General features: G+C 42.3%; 1 pseudogene across 1 annotated transcript; it reads right to left on the bottom strand.

Annotated features, from left to right (window-relative positions):
- Nucleotides 1–8,036: 8,036 nt before the first annotated feature.
- On the bottom strand, nucleotides 8,037–9,048 carry LOC311099574 (GS homeobox 1-like; annotated as a pseudogene). Its single transcript has 2 exons — nucleotides 8,526–9,048; nucleotides 8,037–8,389 (listed from the first exon to the last, which is right to left on the bottom strand). The product of its transcript is annotated as a GS homeobox 1-like (transcript).
- Nucleotides 9,049–19,365: the final 10,317 nt, after the last annotated feature.

Here is a 19,365-nt window from a genome sequence, read left to right as displayed (position 1 = left end):
CTGCCCGAACAAGGAGATGAGGCAGCTTCGGAGGGTGTCGTGACACACTAATGCCAAACCAGATGGGATTGCGTATCGCTGCAGAATGCTGTGGTAGCCATGCTGGTTAAGTGTGCCTTGAATTCTAAATAAATCACAGACAGTGTCACCAGCAAAGCACCCCCACACCATAACACCTCCTCCTCCATGCTTTACGGTGGGAACTACACATGCAGAGATCATCCGTTCCCCCACACCACGTCTCACAAAGACACGGCGGTTGGAATCAAAAATCTCAAATTTGGACTCAAGACCAAAGGACACATTTCTGCCAGTTTAATGTCCATTGCTCATGTTTCTTGGCCCAAGCAGTTTGACCATGAAGACCTGATTCACACAGTCCCCTCTGAACAGTTGATGTTGAGATGTGTCTGTGACTTGAACTCTGTGAAGCATTTATTTGAGCTGCAATTTCTGAGGCTGGTAACTCTAATGAACGTATCCTCTGCAGCAGAGGTAACTCTGGGTCTTCCATTCCTGTGTTGGTCCTCATGAGAGCCAGTTTCATCATAGCGCTTGATGGTTTTTGCGACTGCACTTGAAGAAACTTTCAAAGTTCTCGAAATTTTCCGGATTGACTGACCTTCATGTCTCAAAGTAATGACGGACTGTCGTTTCTCTTTGCTTATTTGAGATGTTCTTGCCATAATGTAGACTTGGTATTTTACCAAATAGGGCTATCTTCTGTATACTCCCCCTACCTTGTCACAACACAACTGATTGGCTCAAACGCATTAAGAAGGAAATCATTGAAATGCATTCCAGGTGACTACCTCATGAAGCTGGTTCAGAGAATGCCAAGTGCGCAAAGCTGTCATCAAGGCAAAGGGTGGCTATTTGAAGAATCTCAAATATAAAATATATTTTGATTTGTTTAACACTTTTTTGTTTACTACATGATTCCATATGTGTATTTTCATAGTTTTGATGTCTTCACTATTATTCTACAATGTAAAAAATAGTAAAAATAAAGAAAAACCCTTGAATGAGTAGGTGTGTTCAAACGTTTGACTGGTAGTGTATATATCTTTTTATTTTTTACTTTTACTCCCTTGTTTCAGCCTTAAACCATTTTTATTTAAAAGAAAGTCTACTTCCATATCGCCACTAGATGACGCTCCTACTCCATCCAGTCTGTGGGCAGCACGATTTCTTAGCAATATCGACAGCCTATAATGACGATGAGCTGAGACCCAGAGACTGACAGCGTTTGTGGAATGGCAAAAGGTAAATGTTATAATCCAGCAATTTCTGTGTTTTGCCATTAGTATTTGTCGTAGGTCCAGGCTACTGTGAATGTGAAGATTATCAAATGTCATATATTGTGATTAAATAAAGGCTTGTTGCTTGTCATTCAATCGCCCCCTTCTCCACATTTCTCCCTAATCTCTCCAGTCTCTAGCCCTGCTGGTGCCGCCAGATGGCGCTATTATTCCTTACGTCGTTTGTCATTGAATTATAGCGCCATCTCCCGGCAGCAGGGCTATAGCTCTGATTTCATATGCATTTCTTCGAAAGATTAGGATATCAACATTTCACAAAATAAAAAAATGTCACAAAATTCGATCCCTATCATGTGTTAGGCTATATGTCAGGTCAGGTATCATAGGCTGGAAAATTTTAGGTAAACCACAAAAGGTTGATGAGTGAGTAACTGCAACAAGATCATGGGAAGCTAAAGTAGCCTATTCTCCTGTGGCAGCTATCATTCCCTGGTTGCATGCGCGCGTTCTCGTTTCCAGATCATTTTCTTGTTATGATATCCCGGTAAAAGACTGCAAATCGGAGGTCTCTCACCTCGACGCTAATTTCAAAATGAATGCAGTAACCCCACTTCTCCACGGTGAAAAGATGGCAACAATTTAACAACTTCTGCAACTTGTGTCAAGCCTCATGACTAATTCTCATATTTAAATGTGAACAGGCGAAACAGGCCCATTTGACGGCAGCCAAGCGCGTTTTATCAGGTCAGAAAGATTTCAATAGCAGAGGTAGTGAGAATTGTTTAGCTGTGCAAATTTCTACCAAAAAGAGAAATGCTGAAATTAACATTTCGGCGTAGCCTTCTCTCGAGGTACATGCGGGCGGAAACGGGAGTGAAACATTCTTTTTGCACCCCTGTGGCATTGTTCTCGTGTCTCTTTATATCGCTTACAAAGGTTAACACTTGAAAGCTCAGTTCCAAGTCAGCGCAGTTCATTATTTCACGACCCTTGACATTGCAGGTGCAGACTCAAATAGCTGCAGATTCTCGTTCCGTACGCTGAACAACAGTAGAACGACATGTTGAAGATTAAATTTAATAAATACATACATTAACTGATTTCACTATTTAATGTTAGGCCAACTAAATAAAATACAATGTTATTCGTCACGTACACAGTTTACAGAATGTATAAAAGGTGCAGTGCTGAAATACGTGCTAGCTCCCTCAACATTGCAGTACAATAATCAATATCTATAATAAAAAAGTCAAATACAAAAGTCAAGTAATTACAAGGTAGTATGCAAGTAATAAACTGATATATACGCAATAATATATACAGTATAGATTATGAATGTGCTATGTCAAGTATAACATTATTTACAAATATAAAGTGGAAAGTGTCATGGTCGCACAGTTAAATAACTAGTATATAATAGAACACCAGCATTGACTGTGTGTGTGTGTGTGTGTGTAGCCTGTGTGTGTGTGTGTGTGTGTGTGAGAGAGAGAGAGAGAGAGAGAGAGAGAGAGAGAGAGAGAGAGAGAGAGAGAGAGAGAGAGAGAGAGAGAGAGAGAGAGAGAGAGAGCAGGGCCGGCCCTAAGCTTTTGGGGGCCCAAAGCGAGATTTGGCCCCCCACCTCATGGCAAAACATTTTAGTGGCCTTCCTCTTGACAGCGGAGAGAACCTGCAATTCTGCACATTTTGCCATACATTTTTGCAGTTTTAAAGCTAATGTTCTACATTACTACACATTTTGCCATGACAGCCTATACCATGTTAATAAGTTATCTGAATGAGAATCACTAATAAAATCAATGGGGGCCCCCTTGAGGTCCCCTGGGCACGTGCCCTGCGTGCCCAGCCGGTATTCGGCCATGATTAGATAGCTGGCTAGACTAACTACAAATCTAAAAATTGTTAGCTGACATGGCTAATCGAGTGACTGTCAGTGACTAACATAACATAACAAGAGAAAAACTGCTGATGCACAACCAAATTTCGAAATTGCGCCTGGTTTATTCTACTATTATTACACTCAATAGTAAGTTGAGACCCCGACTGAGTTCCTTAAAAAAAATCGTCCAGGAGCCCTAAGCGCTGGGGTTGGATGTGTGGAGAGTCAGTGCAAATAGTCTCTAGGTGCAGATAGTCTTTAAGGTGCAAATAGTCTCTAGGCGCAGGTCTGAGCAGGTAGACAGCTAGGGTTGGCTGTTCAGCAGTCTGATGGCCTGGTGGTAGAAGCTGTCTCAGAGCCTGTTGGTCCGAGACCCGGTGCTCCAATATTGCTTGCCAGATGGTAACAGAGTGTTATAACTAGGATATTATAATAGGAAAAGTGTTATGTCATTTCTCAAGTGTCACGAGCGCGCACTCTCTCTCTCTCACACACACACAGGCACACACACACACAAACATGCACACTTCTCTGTGATTGTGGAAATAGGGTGTCTATCCTTAGTTAAAGGCTATTGGGCTTGTGGCTATAACTTCCAAGGAAAAGTGAAACGACGAGTGACAGGCTAATGGTCAAATGGAATTGAGTTTACAAGGTCATGATCGATGACTAGTGCCCTGTCGGGATCGATCACCTGACTGGGTGCTTCGCCACAATCAGAACATAGTCGCTGACCCTGGCTTCGTAGATGGCCCCAACCAACGGCCCCCTATACCCACGAGGCATTTTAAACAGAAATGAGCGAAATGGAAAAAGATCTCATTACACAGTTGCAATCTGAACAGGCTTCCCACAGCTTAAATGACTGGCGCAGAAACCATCATTACCACAGCCCGGTGCAAATCGCTTAAAAACGAACATACCATATACCATATAACAGCCCTAGTGAAATACTATTTATCTTGTCTCCCATGAACCTCACTGGCTGTTTTATCTAAAGCAGGCTTTGTAAAAAAAATATTTAAAAAAATAGCCTACACGTCTGAATATGTCTAAAGGTAATTGGTTTTAAATATATTAGGACAAAGTAAGATGGAATTAGATAACTGTTATAACAGCCTATCAAAATTGAAACTTTTGCAGTAGCCTAAGATTTTTTTCATATCTAACCGCACCATTGTTCAAATAAGGGATCCATTGCTCGAGGAGAAAACAACAAATTATTCACTAAATATTTTGTTGGTGCAAAAGGCAAGAAAACATGTAGCTCCGTTTTTAGAAATAAAGTGGTAAAGATGTAGCATAGATCCAGTGATTCATAATAATTGTCTACAAGGCTGAGGATAAAAAGAAACAATATGTCCTCTATGGTTCTCCTTTACAATTGTATCTAAATAACATGTTTTGTTTAAGATCTAAAAAATATAATCTCTTCAAATGTGTTTGGAAAATGATGTTACATAGTATTTATATGTTTATTTGATGAAATATAATGTTTAAACTTGATCTGAATGTGTAGTGCCGCAGCAAGCCACGCGAGTCCAAAGGAGCGCTCATTGAGAAGCCACGTGTCCGTTTCCAAAGCCTCTCCAACTTAACCACCTCCATTGTAAGACTAACCCACATCGGCAGCGTCCCTCCACATAAAGGGATTTGCAATTTCAAGATATCCCAGCTTAAATGTTTTTGACAGTTCCCTCGCTTTTGCTTCGGCTTGGTTATTTTAACTGTGCCAAATGGGTCACCTTGGGTAGCTGTCTGCGCGCAAAGGGCTTTTGCGCGCATTCAGTCTGAATTTTTTCCAACTTTCCTTGACGTGGAAACCAGCTGCTGGTCGTGAAAAGACGGCTTATTAATTGTCCTTTGTCATGTAGAATTGCTTGATTTCTAAAGAAACGTACAAAGGCTCTTTTTCAGGATTCAAGTATTTTGTTTCGTGCGCATTTTCAAACCATCGAATCAGCTGCAGCGCCGCACCGTCTACCAGACTCAGGTACTGACGGCTTGCTCCCATTGTCCGCGACTCCGCGCATAATGCTCTTGTAAATCGGGCAGACTGATTTGTTACAAGCTGCTCTTTTAATCTGATAGATAAGAGACATGTCTAAGAAAAGCCGTAAATGAAAAATTTGTTGGAATAAAGACAAGGGAAAGTCTGCTAGATGGGCGCCTGTTGACTCAAGCGGCCCTCGAGCGTCGGGTAGCGCTCTCAGCAGCCCCGTCAATGTCACGTCAACAATTCGCTTTTCTTCTCTTAAAAAGACACTGTAGCCTTTTTGCTTCAATGAATTGATCAGCACAAAATTAAGAATAAATAAATTTAGCATTTGGAGCACCGGGCTTATAAACTCCCCCAGGGCGCATACCCTCGGGCTATTGAATGGATAAAGGGCGCTTTACAGGGGACGCAGTGAGCAAAATGGGTCTCTATGGTGCAATTAACAAAATGGTCTAATCCCATATCTTAACAAATGCAAATATTGGAGTTTTGTTAAAATGTTTAAGTGAACAATTAAATCAAAGTTTACAAGTGCAACTTCTCGCCCAAAGGCACAATAACGTGAATAATTCAGTAAATGTGCAGTCCTAGAAGAGTCTTTGTTGTCACCGAGGGCTGATGATACGTTTCCAGAGAAGTAAATAGCATTTAAATCCTATTTTAATAAATTGAATGTAGTTTTGAGAAGCCAGTAATGAACAAGGAGAGCATGTTGCGCGAGTAGGCTACATGGCAGGCTTATTTACAGTCTTGGTCCCGTTGTCACCCCATAGTCTCCCAAACCACGCACCTTTGAGAAATGTTTTCATATGCAGTAACTTGATATGCATTCTCTCTATATTAAGTGATTTTTTTCATCATGATTGCTTTTTGACAGACAGGCTACTAATAGAATAGCCTTCCCAAAACAACCTATGCTTTGGGTTGTCTGTCCCTAAATTTGAGTGTAGGCTAGCTATATTTGAAAATGGTCTAATCATTCCAATTAAAATATATTAAATTGAAGTACATTTTAATGTATTTCCAGAATGACATGTAGCCTAACACATAGGCATAGTTGTAGCCTGTAGTTGTCTTCAGAATTGAGTTATCAGAAATAAAAACAACCTTGGAGACCAACGACGTTAACAACAGAATTACAGATCAACAGGAATGATATGGATAGCATATGGACCTTTGTCTTTGTCTATTTATTTAAATAGCCGACACAGTGATGAATGTATTCATTTGCTCACTTTCATTCACTCGTTAATACACCCCGTAGTGGTTATTAACTCCCTGGCACGAGACGGATCAGGACATTGGGATGAAGCGGATTTCTGATATGACAAGAGCGAGAGCCGCAGTGTGGAGCTCCGAGGGCCCCTGCATGCTAACTCGGGCTTTGAGAGCTCTCCCCAGGGAAAGCATGAATGTCTGGCTGTTAAGACTTCTTGACGGAGATTACCGTCCCCACAGCACTTGTCTTGAGAGAGGGGCACCATACATTTGGAACACTTTCACTCCTTGCGCACAGGCTTCTGCACAGTAACTGGATTCAAACGGGCATCTAAAATTTAGAGCTGCACCATTTTTATGTGGCAAGGGAAAGCATGCATTACCAAGTGTCTTTGTGCGTAATACTCAGTATTACCTACTGAAATTGCTTTTTCCCTGGACAGAAAAACGTTTTAGCTTCCAGCTTATTCTCTTCTATCCACTCTTGAAAGTAAACAGACCGTGCGCGTAAATGATGCACATGAGCTATCTGATATAAACCATCTCCTTTGGATTCATAAATTAATGTATAGGATCATGTATAGACTTAATGTATAGGCTATGTGAACATGCACACACAAATAAATGTGGAATGGACATCACTTCTTGCAACAAACACAACACGTATTCTGAAGGTGGCACAGTTTCACCAGTAAACGGACCCAAATGCCATGCCATATCCAACACTCCATAAAGTAGTTGGTAACATATTTTGAACAAAACACATTTACATTTTAGTCATTTAGCAGACGCTCTTATCCAGAGCGACTGACAGTTAGTGAGTGCATACATTTTCATACTTTTTTCATACTGGCCACCCGTGGGAATCGAACCCACAACCCTGGCGTTGCAAACGCCATGCTCTACCAGCTGAGCTCCACGGTGAGTCGTTTATCATTTTATTTTCTCCTTTTTATGAATGATGTCTCAAGTTAATATTCTGTTAACGTTTTCACACCGTGTTGTACAGTTGATAGTACGAATGAAGTCAGTGCGCAACAGCTCTGTCTGCGCGAATCCAGTGTCTGTGTGTGCGCTCCCAGTGTCTGTGTTTGCGCTCCCAGTGGTGCGCAAGTGTAAACCATTTGACACAGAGCCATGAGTATGTCACTAAGAAATATTCTTTATTTAAGTATTCACATTTTTAAATAAATAAATATTTTCAAATACACTGAAGATATAATAACAGTTTGATAAGCTATTAGTGATGTGACATTGTGAGGATAATTTCTTCGTCCCGCACACAATCCATATCCGTCACATTTCCATCCAAATAATGTGCTTAAAGCCAGTAATCACCATTATACAAAATACAGCTATTGTTTTACAAAAATAATACTAACAAATGTTGCTATTCATTTGGGCATATCATAAAACCGATATTCACCTGTCTAGCTGTAATATAATCCATTTGGATTGGCAACAACGAATGGACCGTTTTCAGAAAAAAAACTACATACAAAACGTACAACATTTATACAATTATACAACATTCCAGGGAAATTCCCTGTTTATATATTTTCTTCTCTTCCTATGTACAGGTGACTGAACAAGATAAGAACAGTCGACTTTTTGGCTGCATTCAGAATTCCACAGGTGCTATGAGGACCAATTGTCTCTGTTGAAGTTCAGGGGATATTCAGGGGGAGACGGACAGGTCTCCATCATCCTCTTTCCCTGATGAGGAGGGAGACATGGGCATGTCCTCTTCCTCCTCCGAGCACCGTGCAGATGACAGGGACGAGCACTTGCAACTGTGTGAGCCGGTTCTGTGCGCGCCGCTCTTCCCCTCCTTCTTGTGTTTGACTCTGCGGTTCTGGAACCAGATCTTGACCTGCTTCTCTGACAGGTTTAGATACGTGGCTATCTCAATGCGCCGAAGTCTGGAGAGGTACATGTTGGAAGTGAACTCTCTCTCCAACTCCAAAAGTTGCGTGCTGGTAAAGGCTGTGCGCATGCGCTTGCTGCTCTGAAGTTGGCTGTTGTTGTTTTCTGTAAAAGCAAAAAAATACACATTTAATTAAGTTATCCCAAATGCACAATAAAACACCAGAGTAAATGTTTATTGAGCTGATAAAGCTAATTCTGTGTAAAAGTATCAGTTGTGCATTCAATATGTTTTACTCACCGATGGAGATGCAGTGGAACTGTCGTGGGTCTGGAACCGAATAGGTTGCTTGATATATCCCCGGACCGTGGTTGAGGTTGACGCCGGCGGAGGACGCGTGGTGCCTCGATAGTGCAGAATGGCAGTACTGGGAGCCGAAGGTAGGGAAGGATGCCTTGAGGAGTGGCAAGGTCGGTGGAGACGGGTGGAGCTGGGATATGCATAGCGGACAGAAGCATAGCAAGCCAGCCTTCCGTGAGTGGCAAGAGCCTGCGGACAGCCCATGGAGGGGGTGAGACGGGTGCATAGCGTAAGGAAATAAAGGTGGATTGTTTTCCCTCCCTTTATCATTTGCCTCCCTCAAAATCAACGAATCCACAAGAAAGGACCTCGGCATCTTTGCAAACTTGCTGCTCAGTACTTGGTCAACTTTTTCAGTCAGCGCCTCGTCTCGTTATGAACTGCTTGCTTCGCGGGTGGACAGCGGAGTGGTGCTGAAAGGACACTGACGCTCTTTAAATAGTTGTAGTCCAGGTTCGGCCATGTGACGGTTACGCCGTGAGCGTCTAAGAGCTCTCAATAGGGTTTTGTGCCTTTTCTCTTGGCATTCACACTGCACGCTTCCCCATTATTTCACTTGTTAACTAAATGAACTGCATAATGTGGTCTATTCTTGTCAGCCCCACCCACGCCGCAAGAGGCGGCACTAACCCTTCTCCATTTTAGCTTCGCTCTTATTTATTATATTACGTTTTAATATCTATAATTTGAGAAATAAACATTTTGGCAATGTACTGGGGTAGCCTATTCTACTGGTCTTTCTGTTTTCAATAAATCGACTCATTTATGGAACACCACCAGAACTTATCCAATAGGCCTACACTTTCCTCATAATTTAACAACAGAGAATGTGTTTAACTCGATCAATCCATGAGTGAAAGTTGGCGAGTTGAGTGGTATTTGCTCTGCAATGTTTACGTTGAATAGGGTACACGTTTATATTTTCTGTAATCCAAGCATATATGCATATTTGCATGCCACACAAAAGATGCAGGACACAATAACCTCGTAGTCTCGAAATACAAGAAAAGGTTTGCATTTTATTCTAATTTAGGCTGGAGAGGACCTTCCTTAATTGGCACCGTTAAGGCTTCAATGTTTAACTTGCAAGTATGTCGTAATATTTGTGAACACATCACATATATCCCTATAGGACATATTAGGACCTATAGGTCTATACAATTGAAAATATAGGCAATATATATATTATTGATTGCTGCTAAAGTAAGGACTATCTGCAAACAAATAAGTGTTTAATTTAAAACGTGTGAATGTACTTGTCCATTTTGAGGCCAATGTATCATTTCTAGACACAGAAAGGACAAGTCACAGCCTGAAGGCAATGCGGTTCAAACCAGTGATTAATTCCTGTGCCCGGGCCCCCGCCGAGTCCGGGAAAGAATATATAAAAATAACCAGGTTTTCACTCGCCGGCCCTTATTGAATGTCATTGTGGAGTGTTTTCAATGCAAGAGAAAGAGACTCGAATTAAAGTGTGTGACAGCGGCGGATAGACGCACACAAAGGCGACTCTGTCACAGAGAAGCCGAATGCGTGCGCGTGAAAGCCCCCGCCTCGCTCTGATTGAATTAAGTAATAGGAAAACATTTTCTTTCACTTTAGGTCTTCTAAACAACACCTTCAAAGGGATGGGAACCATTAATGTGTGAGTAAACAGTGAAATGTGGTTTCTATTCCTCCCAGCCATATTGCCTTTATTTTATTTTTTGTTTTTGAATGGTCCCTAAAAAGCTTTCCTATTTTATTCACATTACTTCTTCTTTTTCTGAAAACATAGATGATGCAAATGTAAATATTCTTTCAAAATTCAAACAGTGCTTTCTCAGAGGAAGAGACAGAAAATAAGATGGATAATTGGTTATAATGCTTATAAACATATATAACTGGATAAAACCATAACATGAATAGGCCTATACGCGTTTGTCACCAGTTTGGGCTACTACTGGGGCTTCCTCATTTTTCATATTTTTTATTTTTTATTTTACATGCATGCTTTTTACCCAGGATGCTAGTGTGCTTTCTGCAGTAAGTGCGCTACGGCAGGATGTCTAGAATTTTCTAATTCCCATGGGCATGGAATCTTTCCCACGAATGACAATACTAACTCTTAGGCTAAGGAAATATGTTGCAATGGGCTGTGTATAAATGAAATCGTATTATTAGAGTCTGTTCATTTTGCAAGGTGCCAAAAAAATCCACAACTTCTCATGTGTGCATGACCACATAGCACACTGGACACCTTTCTGGCTGCGATGTTGCAGAGTAAAATGTTGGTGTCACTGGTGGTCCTTGACAAGCGTGACAATTACCTGTCTGCTCACCGCTCATGCTTTTCAGTTCAGAACCGAGCCGCTCACATAATGACTCTTCAGTCTAGAAGCAAGCCCGCCCATATGCAGCATACAAACCTATTTGTTTTATCTCCTGTAAAATGACCAGGGACTCTGCTCCGCGGAAAATACCACTCGACTTGCATTAAGGGTATAATTTGGTCGCAACTTTGCCGCACCATAATAGCAGGTCTTTACCGCACAAATTAGGAGCAATTAAACCCTTAAACAAGCTGTATGTACAGATTAATGCGGACAAGAGCCTGTTATCTGCAACAGAGTGGGATTAGGCCTTTCATTCTCTTGGACGCCGTATGCCAGGCGTCCTCCATTAACTAATAGGCCAATTTCGCTCCAGTCCCTTGACCAGCCACATCCCCTCTCAATTATATGCTGTATTCTAAACCTTAATTACAAAATGGGTTAATAATGTTGTGTTAATGTAACACATAATTAATTAAATGCCTTTCCTTATTTTCACAACAAAAATTTAGAACATTAGAGGCTCAGAGTTTGTTGGTGTATGATCACACAAGGCACAATAAAATTGGTTTGGAATTGGTGCTGTTTCAACAGGTGGAGGGTTAAATAGAATTATCTGGTCACTATTAGAACAGTGACATTTGCTTGGCTGATTGGCGTTTAGAGTAGGCCCATTGCTTAAAGATATTATCAAAGGGAATCGTTTTCAAAATAACGGTCATAGCTGTCATCCCGTGGGTAGGAATATAGGGGTGCTGGGGGTCGCTACTTAGGGAGGCTCATCCTCATTTGTAATCCCAACTGGAGACCGACAAATAGCTTTGACCTCAGAAAACATGGCCCTCTGGAGGCGCAGGCCAGAAGTGCAAGAAATCTCATCCAGTATAATGACTTTGTTACTGAAACAAATCAAACAGCTACTCTGCAGCTGCCTGGCTGTGCAAAACAGCATACTCATAGATACTCTAGAGACTGTTATGAAGTCTTCATTTCATAAAGTAGGTTATAGCCTAACATTCATATAAGACAAAGCAATGACACATATTGTGAAACTAGAAACAAAAGCAGTGAACATCTACAAGTACAACAACAAATAGATTACTCACTCAAGTCAAACAACAAATACAATAAGAATCTGATAAACATTTAATCCAACCCAATAATAAGTATCCAATAGTTTGATGTCACAAACCAAAAAACAACAACTGAAATAGCCAAACTATAATCAAATATTCCAATAAACAATAGTCATGATTCCAGTTAAATATATTTTATGCATGATGATAATGATGATATTGCCCAGCACCTGCTGTGCCACCATAAAATGATATTTTCATGGGTTTGTGTGTCAGTCTTAAGATCTCCCATTTGATAAAATAAAGAGGGCACTCTGTTCATGGGGATGTAGTCAATATCTCATTTTCTTATAGTATGTATGAATTATTCATAGTTTTGAGACACTCCGCCCCCGCACTTAATATGTACACACATTTTACAGCCACACATCTCTAGTAGGAGGGATGGTCTTAGCTGACAGTGTAACAGGATTTAGGGTCCCAGTGGGGTTTGGCCGAGCCGGACGGGCGCTGTGACTGTCGATGTGACACAGAGGGCCGGCTGCCCCTCCTAATCTTCCCCTGAGGCGACTGCACAGACTGCAGGTCCTTCTGCACCACTATGGGTAGGCACACAAAGGCCTGATTATCATTCATATGCTCAGCAGAGCCACCAGTCCAACAGACGACACTGCTAACCCAACTACCAGCTGAGTAGTGCAATATGTATAGCACACCATGGGGACTAATGAATCCTTAAGTGTGTGTGTGTGTGTGTGTGTGTGTGTGTGTGTGTGTGTGTATCCTGCTCCATTTGGTAGCAATAAGAGTTATCAAGATTAACTTGAACATAGACAAGCACACATTTTGGCGCTGATGGTCGTTATTAGCCTACCAAACTTGCTAATGGCCTTAAAGTCAGGTGACCTGAATACTTCTGAAATCATGTGATATCATTATGACTAATCATAACAGCATTATACCATTTCATAATGCCCAATCAATGAATGCATCACTAAGCTGCTATACATGCATTCATAAGCCAATATATGAGAATAACAGTATTCAACAATAGTCAACAGTGCTCAATTCAATCAAACCCACATTGCAGTATCTACGGAGTTGCTGTTTTTCCCATGGTCAAATAGCAGAGAATGAATTTGGGTACTATAGGAACCAATTAGTACCCAGAAGACTCCCTTCAGAAGTAGATGTTAAAGTAGTATTTGGGGACAGTATTGAAAGGCAAAGACACTGAGTAAACATTGCTATGGCTGATTCGATTGAACAAATTCAGCATCTTGTCCTTGCTGAGGTCAGACCCTTTTCAATACAGTCAGTGAGATTATATGTATGGTCATGATGCTTTGATACAACAACTAGGCCTAGAATCTGTGTAGTTTACAGTGGAAACTCATGTTCGCTTAAAACTCCAATGCAGCCGTATTTATCTCAACAATTAAGTACCTTACTGTGATTGTTTTCAATCAAAATTTTCAAAAATAAATAAAAATAGCTTAGTAGGAAAGAGCAATTTCTCAAGCAAGAATTTAGCTAGGACTGTCTGGAAGTGGTCTGAGTGGGGAGGGGAACACTGAAAACGAACTGTTATTGGCAGAGAGGTTTGGAACGCTCTTGCTTATTGGTCTATTTACTCATTTACGGCCTGGTGATGTCACCAGGCAGGTCAAAACTCCATCCCACCAAAACAGGCAGAAATATTAGGTGGTCTTTTCAAACAGCTCTTACACTAAAAATGCATTATCATCATTTTCACAATTTCACAGTATTATTCCAACCTATAGTGAGGAAATACATACAGTATAAACACAGGAAAATCATGTTTTTGACCGCGCTAGGCCTTTAAGGCATTTTGACAAAATGCCCATCAAACTGTACTGAAGTATAGAGCTAATGAACGTTTGATAACGACACTCTGCATACATAATACCCTTTTGATGTGAATACATTTGGTATGGTATAGATATGTTTTAAAATGTCCCCTTTGGCTTTCATTCCCATATGAAAGCCTTGACTTGTTGCTCAAAGGGGTTTGTTTCCCTATGGAGGTCATCAGGCCATTTTGTATGGCTGACTCAGATTTTTCCGATTCAGTAGACTTTTCGGCTTTAAAAATAACAGGTCAAACCAATGAATTTAATGAACTCCCAGACACAATGCATGCGCCTTGGCATTTGAACTCCAATAAAGGGTGATGGGCAGGTCAGCAAGCTCTTTCAACGGTTTGTACACAAATGTGTGACAGAATGCTTAGAATGCGGCCACTTCAGCATCTCCATTGACAAGTTGTTCAAAGTGTTGGGGACGTCAGTGACAGTGCCTTCAGCCAAGGTACCCCCCCCCCATCCCCCCCCGCCTTTGTTCCGCTCTCTGTTTCTGTCCTTTTATCACACCCAAACACTCCCTAACAACAATATGTGAAAGAATGGCAAACCACTTTCTCCACCACTTTCCTTCCCTCTCCTTAGAAAAAGTCATAAGAAACCCACAGAAACTAGTCATGTGCACAGAGTTATGACCCAAACGAGTGCTGCGTGTCTCTCTCTACTCCTCCCTCCTTTTCATCCTTTTACTTTTCTGTTCCTCCCTTCTTTATTTTCTTCCCCTCCTTCATTGTAGCCATCTCGCTCTCTCATCGTCCCTCTTTCAGCTTCTCTCATGTCTCTATGAGCTGGCTACATTGGCTCTCTATGAGCTGGCTACATTGGCTCTCTATGAGCTGGCTACATTGTCTCTCTATGAGCTGGCTACATTGGCTCTCTATGAGCTGGCTACATTGTCTCTCTATGAGCTGGCTACATTGGCTCTCTATGAGCTGGCTACATTGTCTCTCTATGAGCTGGCTACATTGTCTCTCTATGAGCTGGCTACATTGTCTCTCTATGAGCTGGCTACATTGTCTCTCTATGAGCTGGCTACATTGTCTCTCTATGAGCTGGCTACATTGTCTCTCTATGAGCTGGCTACATTGTCTCTCTATGAGCTGGCTACATTGGCTCTCTATGAGCTGGCTACATTGTCTCTCTATGAGCTGGCTACATTGGCTCTCTATGAGCTGGCTACATTGGCTCTCTATGAGCTGGCTACATTGGCTCTCTATGAGCTGGCTACATTGGCTCATGGAGAGAAAGCGAGAGAAAGCGGGAGGGAGGGGTGGGGAGATGTGCTTGAAAAGAAGAATAGACTGTATAGGAAGGAGGGTGAAATTTGGTTAAACTTCAAGCATGTTTCTAAGATTGCGATGCTATCTGAAATCAATTTCCAATCACACAGCATCGTCCTATGATGAAAGCTGGAAGTTGAGGATACAGATTGAAATTCAAAATATCTTTGAAGAAACATGTCTTCTTAGTGAACTAGCTAACTAGTTTAAGATTTTCTTGAATGAGTAAACCATAGGCTATTTGATAGAGTCCCACAGTACTTGTGTATTCACTTAATTTAATTAATTGAATCCCCCCTGGGATTGACGACTGAGCCATGGGAGGGAGGGGGAGAATAGAAGGGGGGGGGGGGTTGGAAAACTACCACACTGCCTGCAAACTGTTTATGTCAATATTACTATTGTATTTGTAATGACTTGTTTATTTCAATTTCTTACTCCAACTAAAGTATTTCAATTGCAATAATGGGATGGTATAATTAAACTCTCAGGATTGCATTGCTGCTTGGATGACTCCATCACCTCTTATATCCTGTTCATTTCCCACCCCCTGTTGTGTTCACTATTTCCTTCACATCTCTCTCCCATCATTCTCCTTTTAAGAGTTAGTATCATTTTCTATTGTTTAAGAGAAAATATTGTGATGAGAAAATGTAATATTAATGCTAGCATTGTTTTAAATTCAGTATTTTTACAAGTATTTTGAAGCAGTGTTTTAGAATAGATGAGCTGTGTTTAGTGAATTGCGGCATTGTTACTTTGCACTATAATGGTAAAACTGTATTATGTTAGAGGCAGTAGCATATTTTTTGTTGGCAATTTTATTTCTGAAGTGATGCTATAGCAGAACACATGTTGTGTGGAAATGCTGTTGTGAAGGTTGAGTTGCTCAATTCAGTGTAAATTCTGATGAAAATGTAAAACTGTACCCAGTCCTGAAATTAGTGAGCTGTTGCCAAGGCGAGAGCGACACTTTCAGGGTAATGAATGAGACATTTGGGGACATTTGCATGAGTAAGAATATCCCCCTGAATCATTTTCATAACCCAATATCCCCTTTTCTTACCAAATCTCTATGGCCGACATTGTGTTTTAGAGACAGCTTTTGTTTACGTTTTCGTTTGATTTTTTTCTCTCTCATTCATTCCTGCATCTGACTTCTCCCCCCACCCTAATGACCGGGGTGACCACTCCCCCCCCCCACCCCAGTCCTCTCTCTCCTTCGCTCTGCATTTGACAGTGCAGGGCTCTGTCCCAGCTTTTTGTCTCTGAGTTATGACGTAAGCGCTGAGAAAAAGCCCAGCTCTGTGGTTCTGGGGTATAAAATTTGTTGCTTTTTTTGTGGCTGCTGGGGACGGGTCACTGCCCATTTCAGAGGGTCCCCAGTTTTCTGCAGATGCGCTCTATTGAGGAGGCGACACGCGGCGGGACGCTGCTGGGTGGGGGGTTACTACTCCTCCATTACCATAGAAACCAATACACTGGCTTTCAGCTGGCCCGGGCCAGGGGTCCACTGACACCGACCTTCGCACTGCTCTGAGTCCTGACAGAACCCAAACGGACCTCCGCACACTGAATAATACTCATTTGTTGCCAGTTTGTCAAACATAACAAGAGCTGCCAGCATCGTTATGACAGCCTGTGCACAGATTACTTTTATAAATGAGACCTACTCTTTGGGATGCCACTACCATGATCGACCACAGGCGAATAAGATGAATTGGAAAATACCCAAACAGAACCCCTCCAAGATGACACAGACCAGTACAGGGCCAAACCCCACATTACGGAGAAGAACTCTAAAGTATGGAACTTCTCAGCACTACATTCTGAACTACACACAGCCACGAGACAGGTAATCTGTACAGAAAATAACCAACCCAAAACAGACCTAAAAGTAATTGACAAAACAGCGCTTGACAACAAACAAGTCCTAATTTCTTAACACCAAATACAACTCTGAAAATGTATACATTTCCAAACATTTCAAATGATAATTAGTAATTTCACATCAGTAAGCATGCTGAGTTGTATGTGAAGTGTACACAAAATATGTGCTTGTTTGGATGATAGGGACTCAACGTGTGTGTAACAGTGTGCGTTTGTATACGTATATTACCTGTGTATGGGCATCAAATGAGCAAGCCCGGAGGGTACAAGGTCAGAGTTCACACTCTCTGCCCTCACCCCTGGCAGGTGCAGCCACTGGGGGCGTGAGGAGGAGGCCCCTCATCTCTCCCACCTCTTCACGCTGCTCAGACAGAGAAAGAGAGAGATGTGAAAGGGTGCACTCCAGAAAGCCATCACCTGCTCCCTCCGCCCTCCAATCCCCACTAACCCCCCCACCCCGAACCATCCTACCACCCCCTGCTCCTCACTGCCTACTCTGACTGACTGGGGTGGGGAGAAAGAGAGAGTGTGTGTATGACTGAGAGAGAGAGAGCGAGAGAGAGAGAGAGACAGAGAGAGACAGAGAGAGACAGAGAGAGAGAGAGACAGAGAGAGACAGAGAGAGAGAGAGACAGAGAGAGAGACAGACAGACAGACAGACAGACTGACTGACTGACTGACTGACAGGCAGGCAGACAGACAGACAGACAGACAGACAGACAGACAGACAGGCAGACAGGCAGGCAGACAGACAGACAGACAGACAGACAGACAGACAGACAGACAGACAGACAGACAGACAGACAGACAGACAGACAGACAGAGAGACAGAGAGAGAGAGAGAGAGAGAGAGAGAGAGAGAGAGAGAGAGAGAGTCCTCCAAAAATAATGACACCAACACAGGAACAGACTAAATAGAAGAGAGAAAAAAATGTAAAACCTGGAGAAGACATGAGTGACACTGAAACCAACAACCTAGAGTTTAAACCTTGAGCTAGTGCAGTGTGTGGTTTTGTTTTTGCTAAGTTGTGGGTATGAATGCTTTTGGCATCAGAAATGTACATTTGTCATGCCCACAGAGGGCAGTGAATTGGACTGCGAGCTGAATTGAGACTGTGTGGACAGAGAGTCCATGGGTGAGGTTGTGTATTGATGGACGCCCCTCCCAGTCTCTCCCAGCCTTCCCCCTCCATTGTGGCTTGAGTGAGTGTATCCTCCTGCTCTGAGAGGTGGAATGCGTCTCCTCTCCTCCACGGCCGTGATGGATAGAGCCCTTGTCCTGCACTCCTTTGCCCCTCCCTCTGAATCCCTCTTTCTCTCTTTTAGGCTTTGACTCTTTCATCCCATCCTTTTATTCTACACCAATAAAAGTCACTGATTCTTCATTGGCGCTGTTGTGTGGATCTGAGAGGCTGTGAGACTTTTCATCTGGAGTGTGTCACACATCATCACACAAAGTAACCCACATGTACACAAATACACACGCATGCATATAAACCAACGCAAACACAGAAATGTATAGAAACACACCACATTCACTTACAAAAACGAATACAAAAAAATATATACAAAAACACAGCAACAACAAAAATGTTTTGTATCCATAGTAGAAGTTTCTCTCCTGCTCTATTACCACACGTGACACTCCATTAACAACTTCATTGTCTGGTGTCGTGCTGTTCAGTCTGGTGTTGTGCTGTTCAGTGTGGTGTCATGCTGTTCAGTGTGGTGTCGTGCTGTTTAGTGTGGTGTCGTGCTGTTCAGTGTGGTGTCGTGCTGTTCAGTGTGGTGTTGTGCTGTTCAGTGTGGTGTCGTTCAGTCTGGTGTCGTGCTGTTCAGTCTGGTGCTGTGCTGTTCAGTGTGGTGTTGTGCTGTTCAGTGTGGTGTTGTGTTGTTCAGTGTGGTGTTGTGCTGTTCAGTGTGGTGTCGTGCTGTTCAGTGTGGTGTCATGATGTTCAGTCTGGTGTTGTGCTGTTCAGTGTGGTGTCGTGCTGTTCAGTGTGGTGTTGTGCTGTTTAGTGTGGTGTCGTGCTGTTCAGTCTGGTGTCGTGCTGTTCAGTGTGGTGTCGTGCTGTTCAGTGTGGTGTCGTGCTTTTCAGTCTGGTGTTGTGCTGTTCAGTGTGGTGTCGTGCTGTTCAGTGTGGTGTCGTGCTGTTCAGTGTGGTGTCGTGCTGTTCAGTGTGGTGTCGTGCTTTCAGTGTGGTGTCGTGCTGTTCAGTGTGGTGTTGTGTTGTTCAGTGTGGTGTCGTGCTGTTCAGTATGGTGTCGTGCTGTTCAGTGTGGTGTTGTGCTGTTGTCTATGATAGTGTATTTACTGGTCTGCTGCAAGGCTAGTTGAA

The sequence above is a fragment of the Coregonus lavaretus genome, assembly GCF_964263955.1.
Source record: "Coregonus lavaretus genome assembly, chromosome: 24".
Taxonomy (NCBI): Eukaryota; Metazoa; Chordata; class Actinopteri; order Salmoniformes; family Salmonidae; genus Coregonus; species Coregonus lavaretus.
Note: the sequence above shows the minus strand (reverse complement) of the source record. Positions and strands in the feature narration are given on the sequence as shown.